Genomic DNA, 16,528 nt, shown 5'->3' with positions numbered 1-16,528 from the left:
TACAATGGCTTATAAGAACCAAATCAATATGCTATAAATAATTATAATGGCCACAAATTACAGACTATGAGGGTTCAGCAAAAATAAGGGAGATGGTTTCTGACTGGAGAACTCAAGGAAGTTTCATATGAGAGCTCAAATTTTGATGTGGGTTTTGAGGAATGTTTTGAGGGTAGGGATATAGGCCAAAGGGAAGTAGAATTGGGCTAATGTGGTACAGCAGAGTTTATGTGGTGCATATGGGAAAACAATGAGCTGTTTAGGGTTTCTGGAATTATGTGATGGGGAGGCTAGAAATTGGACGCAAACTACAAAATTCTCAAGTTCAGGGTGAGAAGACTTTTAAAAAACATTTTAAAATTTGTTATTCTGTCATCATGCCCACAAAGTTTGGAAAGGCTTAGGCATAGTCCATTACCTTAAATAATCCTATCTTATTTGTAGCTCTTTCATACATCTATTCTCAGTCCAGAGCATGGCACTAAATATTCTCTTATTGTTCCTTTTTTGGATCATTTTCAGACCTCTTATGGTTTCATTCAGGGGCTAGTTATTAAGTGGCTAATTACACAAGAAAAAAATGATTTATTCACGGTGGTGGCAAATGCCATAACAAAAATTCTAAGGTATTCTAAAAGTGAATGGTAAAGAGTTAACCCAACTTGGAATAGATCAAAGAATCCTTTCTAATAGAAAAGATGAATGGGTTGAGATTTAAAGGATGATTAAGAATTAGCAAGGGAGGTGGGGAAGAGGGAGGAGAAGAGCATTCTAAGCAGAGGGAACAGCATATGCAAAGGTGGCATGGGAAGAAGTATATCACTTTTCAAGACTACTGTAGTTGAAGAATAGAGGAGAACGGCACATGATGTAGCCAGAGAGCTTTCCAGGAGTCAGAATAAAAAAGTTAAAAGTCTGTGAAACATGGGAGTCCATGTTTGAGATTTTTATCTTTATCTTAAGATCAAAAGGAAGCTAGGTGTTAGGGGATGGTAATGTGATCAGGTTTGGTTTTCGAAAATCACTCCAGACACACTGTGGACAATAGATTGGAGGAGAGCAGAGGTGGATATAAGAAACTAGTTGTTATAGTTCAACTGTGAGATTACAGTGGAATGAATTAGGGTTGTACTAATGGGGATGGAGATAAATAGACTCAAGAAATGTTAGTGGTTAAAGCAAAAGGACTTGGTGATTGACAGGATGTGAGTGGGGGGGCGATGTAAAAAATGGGTCAGAGATTTCTTACTGTTGGATGTTTTATGGTGACATCCCCTGAGATGGTGACTCTAAAAATGGGCCAGGTTTGGGTGAAAAATCATCTTATATTTGTATAATGCATTGCCAAGATCTAGGAATTAGAGGGGTTAAGTGAATTGCTTCAGATTGTGCAGCAAATCAATAGTGATCAAAATTTAGATCTCTGGACCCCTCATTGTTCAGTTTCTGTTCCTTCCATTCACTGCTATGGCAACTGCCTTCTAAGTGATTTCTGGGTTTATAGACAGGTCTCCTTTTGATCTATTCTCCACACTGATACACCACTCTTTCTAAAACTCTTCAGAAACTCCCGGTCTTTGACTAAAGAATAAAGGCAAAGGTCCTTTCAAGGCCTACAAACCATTTCTTCATCTGAAAAGAGTTGCAAGTTACTTAGTTTAGTTGGAACATAGAATGTGAGGGTGGAGAGAGATAAGAAAAAAACTAAGGAGCCTATTAGGATCCAGATTAGAAAGAATTTTGAAAGTAATTTTTGTATATTTAGACTGCAATTTAAGAGAAATGGAGAATCATTAAAGATTTTCAAATAGCTTTTATTTTTATCAATTATATATGCTCATGGTATAAAGGGTCAATTCATTTTACAATGCTTTGTAAAAAAAAGAGCAGTCCTCAGATCTATAATCTACCCCCATTTTTCCATATTAGAGAAGTAATCACTTTTAACCTTTTTGGTTTATTTTATTTTTTTATTTTTTATTTTTTTAATTTTTTTTATTGGTGTTCAATTTACCAACATACAGAATAACCCCCAGTGCCCGTCACCCATTCACTCCCACCCCCCCGCCCTCCTCCCCTTCTACCACCCCTAGTTCGTTTCCCAGAGTTAGCAGTCTTTACGTTCTGTCTCCCTTTCTGATATTTCCCACACATTTCTTCTCCCTTCTCTTATATTCCATTTCACTATTATTTATAATCCCCAAATGAATGAGACCATATAATGTTTGTCCTTCTCTGATTGACTTACTTACGCAGCATAATACCCTCCAGTTCCATCCACGTTGAAGCAAATGGTGGGTATTTGTCATTTCTAATAGCTGAGTAATATTCCGTTGTATACATAAACCACATCTTCTTTATCCACTCATCTTTCGTTGGACACCGAGGCTCCTTCCACAGCTTGGCTATTGTGGCCATTGCTGCTATAAACATCGGGGTGCAGGTGTCCCTGCGTTTCATTGCATCTGTATCTTTGGGGTAAATCCCCAACAGTGCAATTGCTGGGTCATAGGGCAGGTCTATTTTTAACTCTTTGAGGAACCTCCACACAGTTTTCCAGAGTGGCTGCACCAGTTCACATTCCCACCAACAGTGTAAGAGGGTTCCCTTTTCTCCGCATCCTCTCCAACATTTGTGGTTTCCTGCCTTGTTAATTTGCCCCATTCTCACTGGTGTGAGGTGGTATCTCATTGTGGTTTTGATTTGTATTTCCCTGATGGCAAGTGATGCAGAGCATTTTCTCATGTGCATGTTGGCCATGTCTATGTCTTCCTCTGTGAGATTTCTCTTCATGTCTTTTGCTCATTTCATGATTGGATTGTTTGTTTCTTTGGTGTTGAGTTTAATAAGTTCTTTATAGATCTTGGAAACTAGCCCTTTATCTGATATGTCATTTGCAAATATCTTCTCCTATTCTGTAGGTTGTCTTTTAGTTTAGTTGACTGTATCCTTTGCTGTGCAAAAGCTTCTTATCTTGATGAAGTCCCAATAGTTCATTTTTGCTTTTGTTTCTTTTGCCTTCGTGGATGTATCTTGCAAGAAGTTACTGTGGCCGAGTTCAAAATGGGTGTTGCCTGTGTTCTCCTCTAGGATTTTGATGGAATCTTGTCTCACATTTAGATCTTTCATCCATTTTGAGTTTATCTTTGTGTATGGTGAAAGAGAGTGGTCTAGTTTCATTCTTCTGCATGTGGATGTCCAATTTTCCCAGCACCATCTATTGAAGAGACTGTCTTTCTTCCAATGGATAGTCTTTCCTCCTTTATCGAATATTAGTTGACCATAAAGTTCAGGGTCCACTTCTGGGTTCTCTGTTCTGTTCCACTGATCTATGTGTCTGTTTTTGTGCCAGTACCACACTGTCTTGATGACCACAGCTTTGTAGTACAACCTGAAATCTGGCATTGTGATGCCCCCAGCTATGGTTTTCTTTTTTAAAATTCCCCTGGCTATTCGGGGTCTTTTCTGATTCCACACAAATCTTAAAATAATTTGTTCTAACTCTCTGAAGAAAGTCCATGGTATTTTGATAGGGATTGCATTAAACGTGTAAATTGCCCTGGGTAACATTGACATTTTCACAATATTAATTCTGCCAATCCATGAGCATGGAATACTTTTCCATCTCTTTGTGTCTTCCTCAATTTCTTTCAGAAGTGTTCTATAGTTTTTAGGGTATAGATCCTTTACATTTTTGGTTAGGTTTATTCCTAGGTATCTTATGCTTTTGGGTGCAATTGTAAATGGGATTGACTCCTTAATTTCTCTTTCTTCAGTCTCATTGTTAGTGTATAGAAATGCCACTGATTTCTGGGCATTGATTTTGTATCCTGCCACGCTACCAATAGCTGTATGAGTTCTAGCAATCTTGGGGTGGAGACTTTTGGGTTTTCTATGTAGAGTATCATGTCATCGGCGAAGAGGGAGAGTTTGACTTCTTCTTTGCCAATTTGAATGCCTTTAATGTCTTTTTGTTGTCTGATTGCTGAGGCTAGGACTTCCAGTACTATGTTGAGCAGCAGTGGTGAGAGTGGACATCCCTGTCTTGTTCCTGATCTTAGGGGAAAGGCTCCCAGTGTTTCCCCATTGAGAATGATATTTGCTGTGGGCTTTTCGTAAATGGCTTTTAAGATGTTGAGGAATGTTCCCTCTATCCCTACACTCTGAAAAGTTTTGATCAGGAATGGATGCTGTATTTTGTCAAATGCTTTCTCTGCATCTAAAGAGAGGATCATATGGTTCTTGGTTTTTCTCTTGATGATATGATGAACCACATTGATTGTTTTACGGGTGTTGAACCAGCCTTGTGTCCCAGGGATAAATCCTACTTGGTCATGGTGAATAATTTTCTTAATGTACTGTTGGATCCTATTGGCCAGTATCTTGTTGAGAATTTTTGCATCCATGTTCATCAGGGATATTGGTCTGTAATTCTCCTTTTTGGTGGGGTCTTTGTCTGGTTTTGGAATTAAGGTGATGCTGGCCTCATAGAACGAATTTGGAAGTACTCCATCTCTTTCTATCTTTCCAAACAGCTTTAGGAGAATAGGTATGGTTTCTTCTTTAAACGTTTGATAGAATTCCCCTGGGAAGCCATCTGGCCCTGGACTCTTGTGTCTTGGGAGGTTTTTGATGACTGCTTCAATTTCCTCCCTGGTTATTGGCCTGTTCAGGTTTTTTATTTCTTCCTGTTCCAGTTTTGGTAGTTTGTGGCTTTCCAGGAATGCGTCCATTTCTTCTAGATTGCCTCATTTATTGGCGTATAGCTGTTCATAATATGTTTTTAAAATTGTTTGTATTTCCTTGGTGTTGGTAGTGATCTCTCCTTTCTCATTCATGATTTTATTAATTTGAGTCTTCTCTCTCTTCTTTTTAATAAGGCTGGCTAATGGTTTCTCTATCTTATTAATTCTTTCAAAGAACCAACTCCTGGTTCTGTTGATCTGTTCCACAGTTTTTCTGGTCTCGATTTCGTTGAGTTCTGCTTGAATCTTTATTAACTCTCATCTTCTCCTGGGTGTGGGATCTATCTGCTGTTTTTTCTCTAGCTCCTTTATGTGTAAGGTTAGCTTTTGTATTTGAGTTCTTTCCAGTTTTTGAATGGATGCTTGTATTGCGATGTATTTCCCCCTTAGGACTGCTTTTGCTGCATCCCAAAGATTTTGAACGGTTGTATCTTCATTCTCATTAGTTTCCATGAATCTTTTTAATTCTTTCTTAATTTCCTGGTTGACCCTTTCATCTTTTAGCAGGATGGTCCTTAACCTCCACGTGTTTGAGGTCCTTCCAAACTTCTTGTTGTGATTTAGTTCTAATTTCAAGGCACTATGGTCTGAGAATATGCAGGGGATGATCCCAATCTTTTGGTATCGGTTCAGACCCGATTTGTGACCCAGTATGTGGTCTATTCTGGAGAAAGTTCCATGTGCACTTGAGAAGAATGTGTATTCAGTTGAGTTTGGATGTAAAGTTCTGTAGATATCTGTGAAATCCATCTGTGCCAGTGTATCATTTAAAGCTCTCGTTTCTTTGGAGATGTTGTGCTTAGAAGACCTATCGAGTATAGAAAGAGCTAGATTGAAGTCACCAAGTATAAGTGTATTATTATCTAAGTATTTCTTCACTTTGGTTAATAATTGATTTATATATTTGACAGCTCCCACATTCGGGGCATATATATTGAGGATTGTTAAGTCCTCTTGTTGGATAGATCCTTTAAGTATGATATAGTGTCCCTCTTCATCTCTCACTACAGTCTTCGGGGTAAATTTTAGTTTATCTGATATAAGGATGGCTACCCCTGCTTTTTTTGAGGACCATTCGAATGGTAAATGGTTCTCCAACCTTTTATTTTCAGGCTGTAGGTGTCCTTCTGTCTAAAATGAGTCTCTTGTAGACAGCAAATAGATGGGTCCTGCTTTTTATCCAGTCTGAAACCCTGCGCCTTTTGATGGGGTCATTAAGCCCGTTCACGTTCAGAGTTACTATTGAGAGATATGATTTTAGTGTCATCATGATATCAATTCAGTCCTTGTTTTTGTGGATTGTTCCACTGAACTTCTTCTTAAATGGGAATTTTGAGAGTTCCCCTTAAAATTTCTTGCAGAGCTGGTTTGGAGGTCACATATTCTTTCAGTTCCTGCCTGTCTTGGAAGCTCTTTATCTCTCCTTCCATTCTGAATGAGAGCCTTGCTGGGTAAAGTATTCTTGGTTGCATGTTTTTCTCATTTAGGGCCCTGAATATATCCTGCCAGCCCTTTCTGGCCTGCCAGGTCTCTGTGGAGAGGTCTGCTGTTCCCCTAATACTCCTCCCCATAAAAGTCAGGGATTTCTTGTCTCTTGCTGTTTTAAGGATCTTCTCTTTATCTTTGGAATTTGCAAGCTTCACTATTAAATGTCGAGGTGTTGAACGGTTTTTATTGATTTTAGGGGGGGATCTCTCTATTTCCTGGATCTGAATGCCTGTTTCCCTTCCCAGATTAGGAAAGTTTTCAGCTAGAATTTGTTCAAATACATATTCTGGCCCTCAGGCCCTTTTGGCACCCTCGGGAACCCCAATTAAACGTAGGTTTTTCTTCCTCAGGCTGTCGTCTATTTCCCTTAATCTATCTTCATGGTCTTTTAATTGTTTGTCTCTTTTTTCCTCAGTTTCCCTCTTTGCCATCAACTTGTCTTCTATGTCACTCACTTGTTCTTCCACCTCGTTAACCCTCGTTGTTAGGACTTCTAGTTTGGATTGCATCTCATTCAATTGATTTTTAATTTCTGCCTGATTAGCTCTAAATTCTGCAGTCATGAAGTCTCTTGAGTCCTTTATGCTTTTTTCTAGAGCCACCAGTAGCTGTATAATAGTGCTTCTGAACTGGCTTTCTGACATCGAATTGTAATCCAGATTTTGTAACTCTGTGGGAGAGAGGACTGTTTCTGATTCTTTCTTTTGAGGTGAGGTTTCCCTTCTAGTCATTTTGCTCAGTGCAGAGTGGCCAAAAAGCAAGTTGTATTGGGCAAAGGAGAAAAAGAGAGGAGAGAAAGAAGGAAAGAAAAGAGAAAGAGAAAAAAAAAGGAAGAAAAAAGAAAAAAAGAGAAGAAAAAGAGAAAGAAAAAGAAAGAAAGGGAAAGAAAGGGTGGGGGAAGCAAACAAATCAAAAAGCAAATCAAAACAAAACAAAACAAAACAAAAAAAAAAGAAATACAAAAAACCCACGGGGGAGTATCTTCTGATTCTGTGTACTTTAAGTCCCTTGGCTTCCCCTGGAACTTGTCTGTCCAGCTGGTCTTCTGGGGGAGGGGCCTGTTGTGCTGATTTTCAGGTGTTAGCACTTGGGGGAGCTGCTCTGCCCCTGCCTGGTACAGGGCTCAGTGGGGGTTTTTTACCTCGTGAGGCCCCAGGAGTAACAACCGCAGTGGCGGGGCCAGCTCTGGAGCCTGGAGTCAGCCCCCGCAGTAGCTCCGGGTCTCTCCGTCTGCAGGGCCTGGAGGCTCCGGGCGGGGCCGCTGATCTGCTCAGCTGGGGCAGGAGCGTCCTCGCTGTCCTGGGCCCTCCCGGCCTCTGCCTGTCCCGGGGGGAGGCCGGATCCGGGCTATGTCCCCGCGCCCTGTGCTCCGGGGCCTGCGCTGTTGGATTCGCGCTCCCGCCCCGCAGCCCCCTCCGTGCAGCCGCCCCCGAGCCCCCCGAGCTGCTCCGGGTCCCGCCGTGCGCGCTGCAGCCCTTATGGAGCTCAGGGCGCTCTCCCGGGGCGCAGGTGTCTGTTAGTGTCCCCGGGAGCCCGAGGGCATCCCCGCCCTCCTGGGTCCTGCTCCACCTCCCCGCGAGCCCCTTTCCGCCCGGGAAGGTCGGTGCAGCTCCTGCTCCTCCGGGACGGGGCTCTCCTGTCCTGGGGACACTCGCCCCGGCCTCAGCCCGGCTCCTCGCAGGGCCCCTCCCCCTTGGAGGCCTTTTGTTTCTTTATTTCTTTTTTCCCGTCTTCCTACCTTGATAGAAGCGCGAACTCTTCTCACTGTAGCATTCCAGCTGGTCTCTCTTTAAATCTCTGGCCGAATTCATAGATTTTCAGGGTAATTTGAAGGTTTTCTAGGTAGTTTGGTTGGGACAGGTGATTTGGGGACCCTACTCTTCCGCCATCTTGCCCCTCCTCCTCCTTTTGGTTGATTTTAGATATTTACCTCCAGTTTTCTAAATCATATGTCTATACTGCTACTCTTTGATATTTTAGTTTTAGGCATTTATTGATTTCCCACTATGGAAAATGAGAATTCAACTATTTTCACCTCTCATCCCCCACCTGCCCCATCATACACACACTTAACATCCCCCAATTTCTCAAAGTATATCATAGTCTCAGCTACATAAATAGAGTTTATATTATTATGACTATGCCAATTCTATTCAGAGTTCAGAAACAATTTTCTTGCTCAGTTTATTATTGTTTTCTGTGTAGTTAATAAAGTTCTTGATTTTTATTTGCTTAGTTTACTAGGTACTTACAACTAATTTATCTCTCAACTCACCCCAAGTTGAGCAAATATCCTCTCAACACATTAAAAAACATCAGGTATTTTATTAATTTTATTCTCTGGAAAAAGTGTAGCTCAGCATTTTCTGTTTTGAAGTCTGTGCTTGTTGTGAGTTGTCATCTTGGTATTCTTTTGCCTCTCCCCAATGAGGAATTCCTTATTTCTGTGATACTTTTTTTAAAAGATTTTTTAAAATTTATTCATAGACACACAGAGAGGCAGAGACACAGGCAAAGGGAGAAGCAGGCTCCATGCAGGGAGCCCGATGTGTGACTCGATCCGTGGTCTCCAGGATCCACCCCAGGCTGCAGGCGGCACCAAACCGGTGTGCCACCTGGGTTGCCCTATTTCTGTGATTCTATTTCTTGTTATTTTGTTATTTAAAACTTACAGGGGTGTCTGGGTGACTCAGTTAGTTAAGCATCTGCCTTTGGCTCAGATCATGATCTTGGAATCCTGGGATCAAGCCCTACATCAGGCTCCCTGCTCAATGAGAAGTCTGCTTCTCCCTCTGCTCTTCCCTACATCATTCACTCTCTGTCTCTCTCCTCTCAACTAACTAAATAAAAAATCTTAAAAAAACCTTACATGTCCTCCAAAAACAACATAAGGAAGATGAATTGGCAGTAAATACTTTGAAATACTGCATATCAAATAATATTTTTACTCTAGTCTTACACTTAATTGATAGCTTGGTTGGGTATAGAATTCTCAGTTTGAAATAAATTTCCCTTTAACTTTTTAAGGCATTGCTCTGTTCAAGTTTTAGTCGAGAGGTTCAAGTTTTAGTTGAGAGGTTCAATGTCATTCTGATTCTTTCTTTGTATGAAAACTGTATAGACCCTTAAGATCTTCTTGTATGGAACTTGTATAGATCTTTTAGGATCTTTATTCCTGTAGCTCTGACATTTCTTCTTGTTATTCTTTGGTATAGATCTATTTTATCCATCATTCTGGGCACTCAATAAACCCTTAGAAATATGAAAACTCTTATTTTCCTGGAAAAATTGCCAATTTATTTTTAAGATGATTTTTAAAAATTTCCTTTGTTCACTCCTTCTGAAACTCCTAATATTTGGGTGTCAAAATAAATAGAACTTGTGTTTTAATTTCATATCTTTTTTCTTCTCCATTCTTATTCTTTTTATTATGCTTTCTGGGATAATTTCTCAACTCTGTGTTCAAACCTCTATTGAATTTTTCATTTTGATTATCCTATTTTGAAATTTCTGTTATGTCCTCTGAACATTTCTTTTTATTTTAGTAAGCTTTTATTTTTGTTTTAAGAATTGCAATGCCTTCTCATATTTCTTGAAAGATTTTTTCCCCCCAGCTTGTCACTGATTTTATTTCTAGTATTATAGTACAGGAATATTTAATTTTTATTTTTGCAATTGATTGGAGGGATTTCAATTTTTTCCTTTTTAAAATTCCAGTTAAATACAGTGTTATGTTAGTTTCAGCTATACAATATAGTGATTCAGTACTTCCATATGACACCAGGTGCTCATCACGAAAAGTGCAACCATTAATCCCCATCAAATATATCACCTATCCCCTCCCTGCAATCTCCCCTCTGGTAAACCATCAGTTCTCCATAATTGAGTCTGGTTCTTGATTTGTCTTCCTATCACTGTCTCTTTCCCCTGATCTTTTGCTTGTTTATTTTGTTTCTTAAATTCCACACATAAGTAAAATCATATGGTATGTCTTTCTCTGACTGACTTATTTTGCTTAGCAGTACAGTCTCTAGTTCCATCCATGTCATTGCAAATGGCAAGATTTCATTCATTTTTATGGCTGAATAATATTCCATTATATATATCTATATGATCTGTATCTATATCTATCTTTCTATCTATCTATATCACTTCTTCTTTATTCATTTATCATTTGATGGACACTTGGGCTGCTTCCATACCTTGGCTATTGTAAATAATGCTGCTATAAACATAGGAGTTCATATAACCCTTTGAATAAGTGATTTTGTATTCTTTGGGTAAATACCCAGTAGTGTGATTGCTGGATCATAGGATAGTTCTAATTTTAACTTTTTGAGGAACCTCCATACTGTTTTCCAGAGTGGCTGCACCAGTTTGCATTCTAGGTTGTGTAATTTATTGGCATATAGTTTTTCATAATATTCTCTTGGAATTGTTTGTATTTCTTTAGTGTTGTCATTTCTCCCCTCTCATCTCTCCCCTCTCATTTTATTTATTTGAGTCCTTTCTCTTTTTTTCTTGATTAGCTGGCTAGAGGTTTAATAATTTTGTTGATTTTTTTCAAAGTACTAGCTCTTGGTTTCATTGATCTCTTCTATTGTTTTTTTGTTTCTTTTTTTTTTAAATTTTAAAAGATTATTTATTTATGATAGACATAGAGAGAGAGAGGCAGAGACACAGGAGGAGGGAGAGGCAGGCTCCATGCCAGGAGCCTGATGCGGGACTTGATCCTGGGACTCCAGGACAGTGCCCTGGGCCAAAGGCAGGCGCCAAACCGCTGAGCCACCCAGGGATCCCCTGTTTTTTTGTTTCTAAATTATTTGTTCTTTATTCTTTATTATTTACTTCCTTCTGCTGGTTTTGGGTTTTGTTTGGTCATCTTTAAATAGCTCCTTTAGGTGTTAGGTTTGGATGTTTATTTCAGATTTTTCTTTCTTTTTGAGGTAGGCCTGTATTACTATAAACTTCCCTCTTAAAACTTATTTTTTCTGCATCCTAAAGGTTTTGGACTGTTGTTTTTTCATTTTCATTTGTTTACATATACTTTTTAAAGTTTCTTCTTTGATTTCCTCATTGACCAATTTATTGTTTAGTAGCATGTTTAACCTCCATGTATTTGTGGTCTTTCCAGATTTTTTCTTATGTTTGACTTCTGGTTTCACAACATTGTGGTTGGAAAATATGCATTATATGACTTTGATCTTCTTGAATTTGTTGAGGCTTGTTTTGTGGCCTAATATGTGATATATTTTGAAGAATGTTCCATGTGCACCTGAAAGGAATGTGTATTCTGCTATTTTAGGATAGAACGTTCTGAAAATATGTGCTAAATCCATCTGGTACAGTGTGTAATTCAAAGCCATTGTTTCTAAAATCATTTTAGATTTTCTGCATAGATGGTCTGACAATTGATGTAAGTGGAGTGTTAAAATCCTGTATTATTATTGTTTTATTATCAGTTAGTTCCTTTATGTTTTTTATTAATTGTTTTATATGTTTATGTCCTCCTATGTTGGGTGTATAAGTATATATACTTATATACTTATAAGTATATATCGTTATATCTTCTTGTTGGGTTGTCTCCTTTATTATTATATAGTGCCCTTCTTTGTCTCATCACAATCTTTGTTAAGTCTATTTTGTCTGATACAAGTATTTGCACCCTGGCTTTCTTTTAATCTCCATTTGCATGACAGGTATTTCCCCATCTCCTCACTTTCAATCTGTAGGTCTTTAGGTCTAAAATGAGTCTCCTTTAGGCAGCATATAGATGGGTCTTTCTTTTTTATCCATTCTGACACCCTGTGTCTTTGGAGTGTCTGGATTGTTTATATTCAAAGTAATAATTGATAGGTATGTATTGTCATTTTATTATTTATTTTATTATTGTTTCTGAAGATTTTCTCTGATTTTTCTTGTCTCTTTCATAGTTTGTTTCTCTCTTTCATAGTTTGTTGATTTTCTTTAGTAACATATTTAGATTTCTTCCTTTTTATTCTTTGCATATTTATTAGTGGTTTTGACATATGGTTACTATTAGGTTTGTATCTAATCTGTTCTGTATATAGAAGTCTATATTAAATTGATGGTTAAATTTGAACCCATTCTTCTCTCCTCCTCATGTTTTAGGTATATATTATTATATTTTGCATCCTTTTATTTTGTGAGTCCCTTGACTGATTTTTTTTAAAAGAAATATTCATTTTTACTCCTTTTGTGTTTCCTACTTTCATACTGTCACTTTTGGTTTCTTTCCCACCCAGAGAGTAACTTTTAATATTTCTTGCCAAGCTCCTTGAGTTTTTGTTTATCTGGGAAACTCTTTATCTCTCCTATTCTGAATGATAGCTTTGCTGGATATAATATTTTTAGCTGCAGATTGTCCCCAGGCAGTACTTTGAATATATTATGTGTGAGTACTGGCAGGCTAGGAAAGTTTTTGCTGAGAAATCTCCAGATAGCCTGGTGGGTTTTTCTATGTAATTTACTATCTCCTCCTTCCTCCTCTTCTTCTTTTCTTAATGTTTTTAAAATTTTCTCTTTATCACTATATTTTGCCAATTTAATTAACAATATGTCTTGGTGTGGATATGCTTTTGTTGATTTTGATGGGAGTTCTCTGTACCTTCTGGGTCTGGATATCTATTTCCTTCCCCAGATTAGGAAAGTTTCCAACTATTACTTCTTCAAATAAATCCCCCCCCCCCTTTTCTCTCTCTTCTTCTTCTGGGACTCCTATAATATGAATGTTACTATGATGGAGTGATTGAGTTCCCTAAGGCTGTTCACATAATTTGGCATAATTCTTTTTTCTCTGTTTTGTTCAGCTTGATTACTTTCTATCACTCTGTCTTCTAGGTCACTAATTCATTTTTCTGCTTCTTCCATCCTGCTCTTCATTCCATCAAGTATGTTTCTCATTTTGTTTATTGTATCCTTTATCTCTGCTATTTTTCCTTTTTCTCTGTGTTAAGGGTCTCATTCATGTCTTCTTTTTTGTCAAGTCCAGTTGGTATCCTAATGATCATTACTTTATATTCTCTGTTTTGCTTAGATCTCTGGCCATGGCCTTGTCCTTTTCATTCATTTGGTATGAATTTCTCTGTCTTTTCATTTTGTCCAAGTCTCTGTGTGTCTGTTTCGGTGTGTTGGGAAAGTCAGCTATATCTTCTATTCTTGAGGGTAATAGCCTTATGAAGATGTCCTGTAGTGCCCTGCTGTGTGGTGTTCTCTATTCCCCAGGGCCTTCTAGGAATATCTCCAATGTGATGTGTGCTACATGTTCTCTGCTGTTTTGTCCTGGCCACTTTATACCTTAGGCTTGTTATCTATAAAGACTCTCTGACTGTTGTGGATATTGTTTTGTCCCTGGCCTGAATGTGGTACATTTTAACTAGGTGTGCTTTGGTCTATTTGCAAAATGAGACCTGTTACCACTGCTACCTGAACAAAAGCTCTGCGAACTTCCATGTCAGGAGACATGGTGTTGTCAGGGGTTTGGCCTGGTCTTCAAGGGAGGGTGCTCACCATGCTGGGCCTGAGACAAATGTTCTTGGGAGGGGCAGTTCCACCAGAGGACAGCAGGGTGGAACTTGGTGTAAGCAAAGTAGGTAGCTAGTGTAGATGGTCTGCTGGTTCCCACGGGTGGCTCTATGTTGATGCTGAGGGGTAGGAGGCAGGAGTGGTGCCAACCAATTCCTTTGTCCCTAGTAGGGTCTTTTCATGAATGCTACCACTTTGGGATGCACTCTGAGATGAATGAATAACCTCCCCACTGTATGCCCCAGGCACTTTTCAAATCATTGTTTCTGTTCTGTGCGTCTGTGGCTTGTTTGACTGCCTTCTCTCTAAGAGCAGCATAATGCCTTGTGGGCTCTATCCCAGCCAAGTCCACTGACCTTTAAAATTCCAGACTTTAAGCCCTGCTGGTTGTCAGAAGTCATGAAATTCAGCCCCTCTTACTTTCCAAGCCAAATGCTGATGTGATTCATTTTCCCTATGTACCCACTGTGTGCACCCTTCCTGTGCGCATGGCTCCCTCCCCACCATAGTGGTCATGATCTGTTTTTCTCCTAAATTCCATCTCCACACTTCCTGCCTTCTTTGATATGGCCTTTTCTCTGCCTTTAATTGTCAAGTTTGTTCTCCTGTTTTCAGGTGAATTTCTGGAGTATTTAGGATGTTTTGATAGTTATCTGTTGGATTCATGGGATCAGGTGAGGCTAGAGTCCTCCTACTCCACTGCCATCTTTCTAGAATCAAATATTGATTTTTTTGGGTTATATCTCCATGTATCATCTATTTCCTTAATAAGTTGCTAACTTCTGTTTGTTTTGGTCTTTGTCTTTCATTTTAAAATGCTTTCTCAGGTAGCTGGTGATCCTTGCTGACCATGTATATTTAAAAGTGGGCTATAAAAAACTTAATTATGAGCTTCTTTTAAACCATGGGTGGGTTTTCTTGCCAACTATGTGCCTTACCTTAGAGAGATCTGGCTGAACAATTTCACTGGGAAGCCCTTGATATCACTGTATTTGGGCCTTTTTTCTTAAGCTGGTCAGATTCCCCATAAAAGTATCTCCTCATCCCTTGAGTCAAGAATGTTGTAGTTTGGGTTCCCTGGGAAGCAGAGATTAGCATGTGAGAAGTTTATTAGAGAATACCCTTGGGATCAACACTTATAGAAGTGAAGAGGGAAAATCAGGATTAGGCAAAGAGAATTTGGGCTCTGATATATTCTCAATGAAGGCCTTAGCTGACCCTATGGAGGTTCTGAATGTGGGATAGCCCTTCTAAATTATCTTTAGATACTTTATCTAAAATTATCTTTAACTTTAAATTATCTTTAGATGCACATGGATATGAGCAGTTACTGTGTCTTTATATCTTTATGTTGGTCAGTCATTGGAAGTAGTTGCCCCTGACAGGAGCCATGGCCTTGGGGATCTTCACCTGAGACATTTTCTGAATAGGACTGACAGCTGAGAGTTGTCTGCTGTCAGAATTTCTGACATCTGGGGGTGGGGGCAGAATACTTTAGTCCTTGAGATGGTTAATTTTACATGTCAATGTAACTGGGATAAGGAACACCTAGATAGCTGGTGAAACATTATTTCTGGGTATGTCTGTATGAGTGTTTCTGGGGGAGATTGATATTTGAATTGTAGACTAAATAAAGAAGATGCAGGTGGGCATTCAATTTGTTGAGTGCATAAATAGAACAAAATGATGGAGGAAGGGAGAATTTGTTCTTTTGGCTTGAGCTGGGACCTCCATTTTCTCCTGCTCTCAGGCATCAGTGCTTCTGATTTTCAGGTCTTTAGACTTAGATAGAGATTTACACCATCAGTTTTCCCGGTTCTCAAGACTTTGGACTTAGACTGAATCATAACAGCAGCTTTCTTTGCTCTCTGTATTGCAGATGACAAATAATTATGGGACTTCTTGGTCGCTATAATAGTGTGAGTTAATTCCTATAATAAGTGTATGTATCTATTTGTCTTCTATATCTTTATCATCTATATCTATCTATCTAATCTATCAGTTCCATTTCTCTGGAGAACCTTCAGCATTACAGTACTGAAGAGGCATCTAGGTGGCACACCATATCATCTAATAGAGTAGTAGTATAAGCTTGGCTTCTAGAGTTCTGCATAGTAAGTGAGGGTAATAGAACCTTAAAAATGTCTAAACATTTAGTGTGTATATGGATTTCACAGGACAAGAAAACTAGATAACATTTAGTGTGTATATGGGTTTCACAGGACAAGAAAACTATATAACAAATTATTGAAAAGAAATGTAAATATTTTATTCTTCCAAAATATGTTCAGTAGATACCAGCTGTATTCAGCAACTTGAAGCCCACTTATTCCCCATTTCCTCTTTATCTGCTAGCTTTTATTCATTGCTTTATTTTGTCGTAGTTTTTTGCCTATATATCTACTTTTGCATCCTTTTCACCTAGAAGGATGCTTGATAAACAGTAGTTACCCAATGAATGTTTATTTTGTTAAATAGGAATTGTATACTATGGTAATGTATGTATTATCTAATTCATGTATTCTTTTTAAATGGATGCTGTTCCCTCTAGCCAAACAACTGCATGAAGATAATCAGTGAGAAAGATGATGTGAAGTCTCAGTTAGTGAGCTCTGGAGTTCTTCCTTTCTTCTAGTAGTGTCTAGAAGGGCTTTGTGCCCTCATCTTGGTGGTCTTTTATGTCCTCTTGCTGATAAGTTCTCCTAATCTTGGCTGGGGCACCCTGATGCTTCTGGGTGGCTCAATTGGTA

General features: G+C 38.8%; 1 long non-coding RNA gene across 1 annotated transcript in view; it reads right to left on the bottom strand.

Annotated features, from left to right (window-relative positions):
• LOC140615076 (uncharacterized) overlaps positions 1 to 16,528 on the bottom strand; it is a 37,514-nt gene that overhangs the window by 11,530 nt on the left and 9,456 nt on the right. Inside the window, exon 3 of the long non-coding RNA XR_012015747.1 lies at positions 14,717 to 14,855. This is a non-coding gene — a long non-coding RNA (uncharacterized lncRNA). The remainder of the gene's footprint in view (positions 1 to 14,716; positions 14,856 to 16,528) is intronic.

The sequence above is a fragment of the Canis lupus genome, chromosome 23, assembly GCF_048164855.1.
Source record: "Canis lupus baileyi chromosome 23, mCanLup2.hap1, whole genome shotgun sequence".
NCBI classification, from domain to species: domain Eukaryota; kingdom Metazoa; phylum Chordata; class Mammalia; order Carnivora; family Canidae; genus Canis; species Canis lupus.
This window is presented reverse-complemented; position numbering and strand designations above follow the sequence as displayed.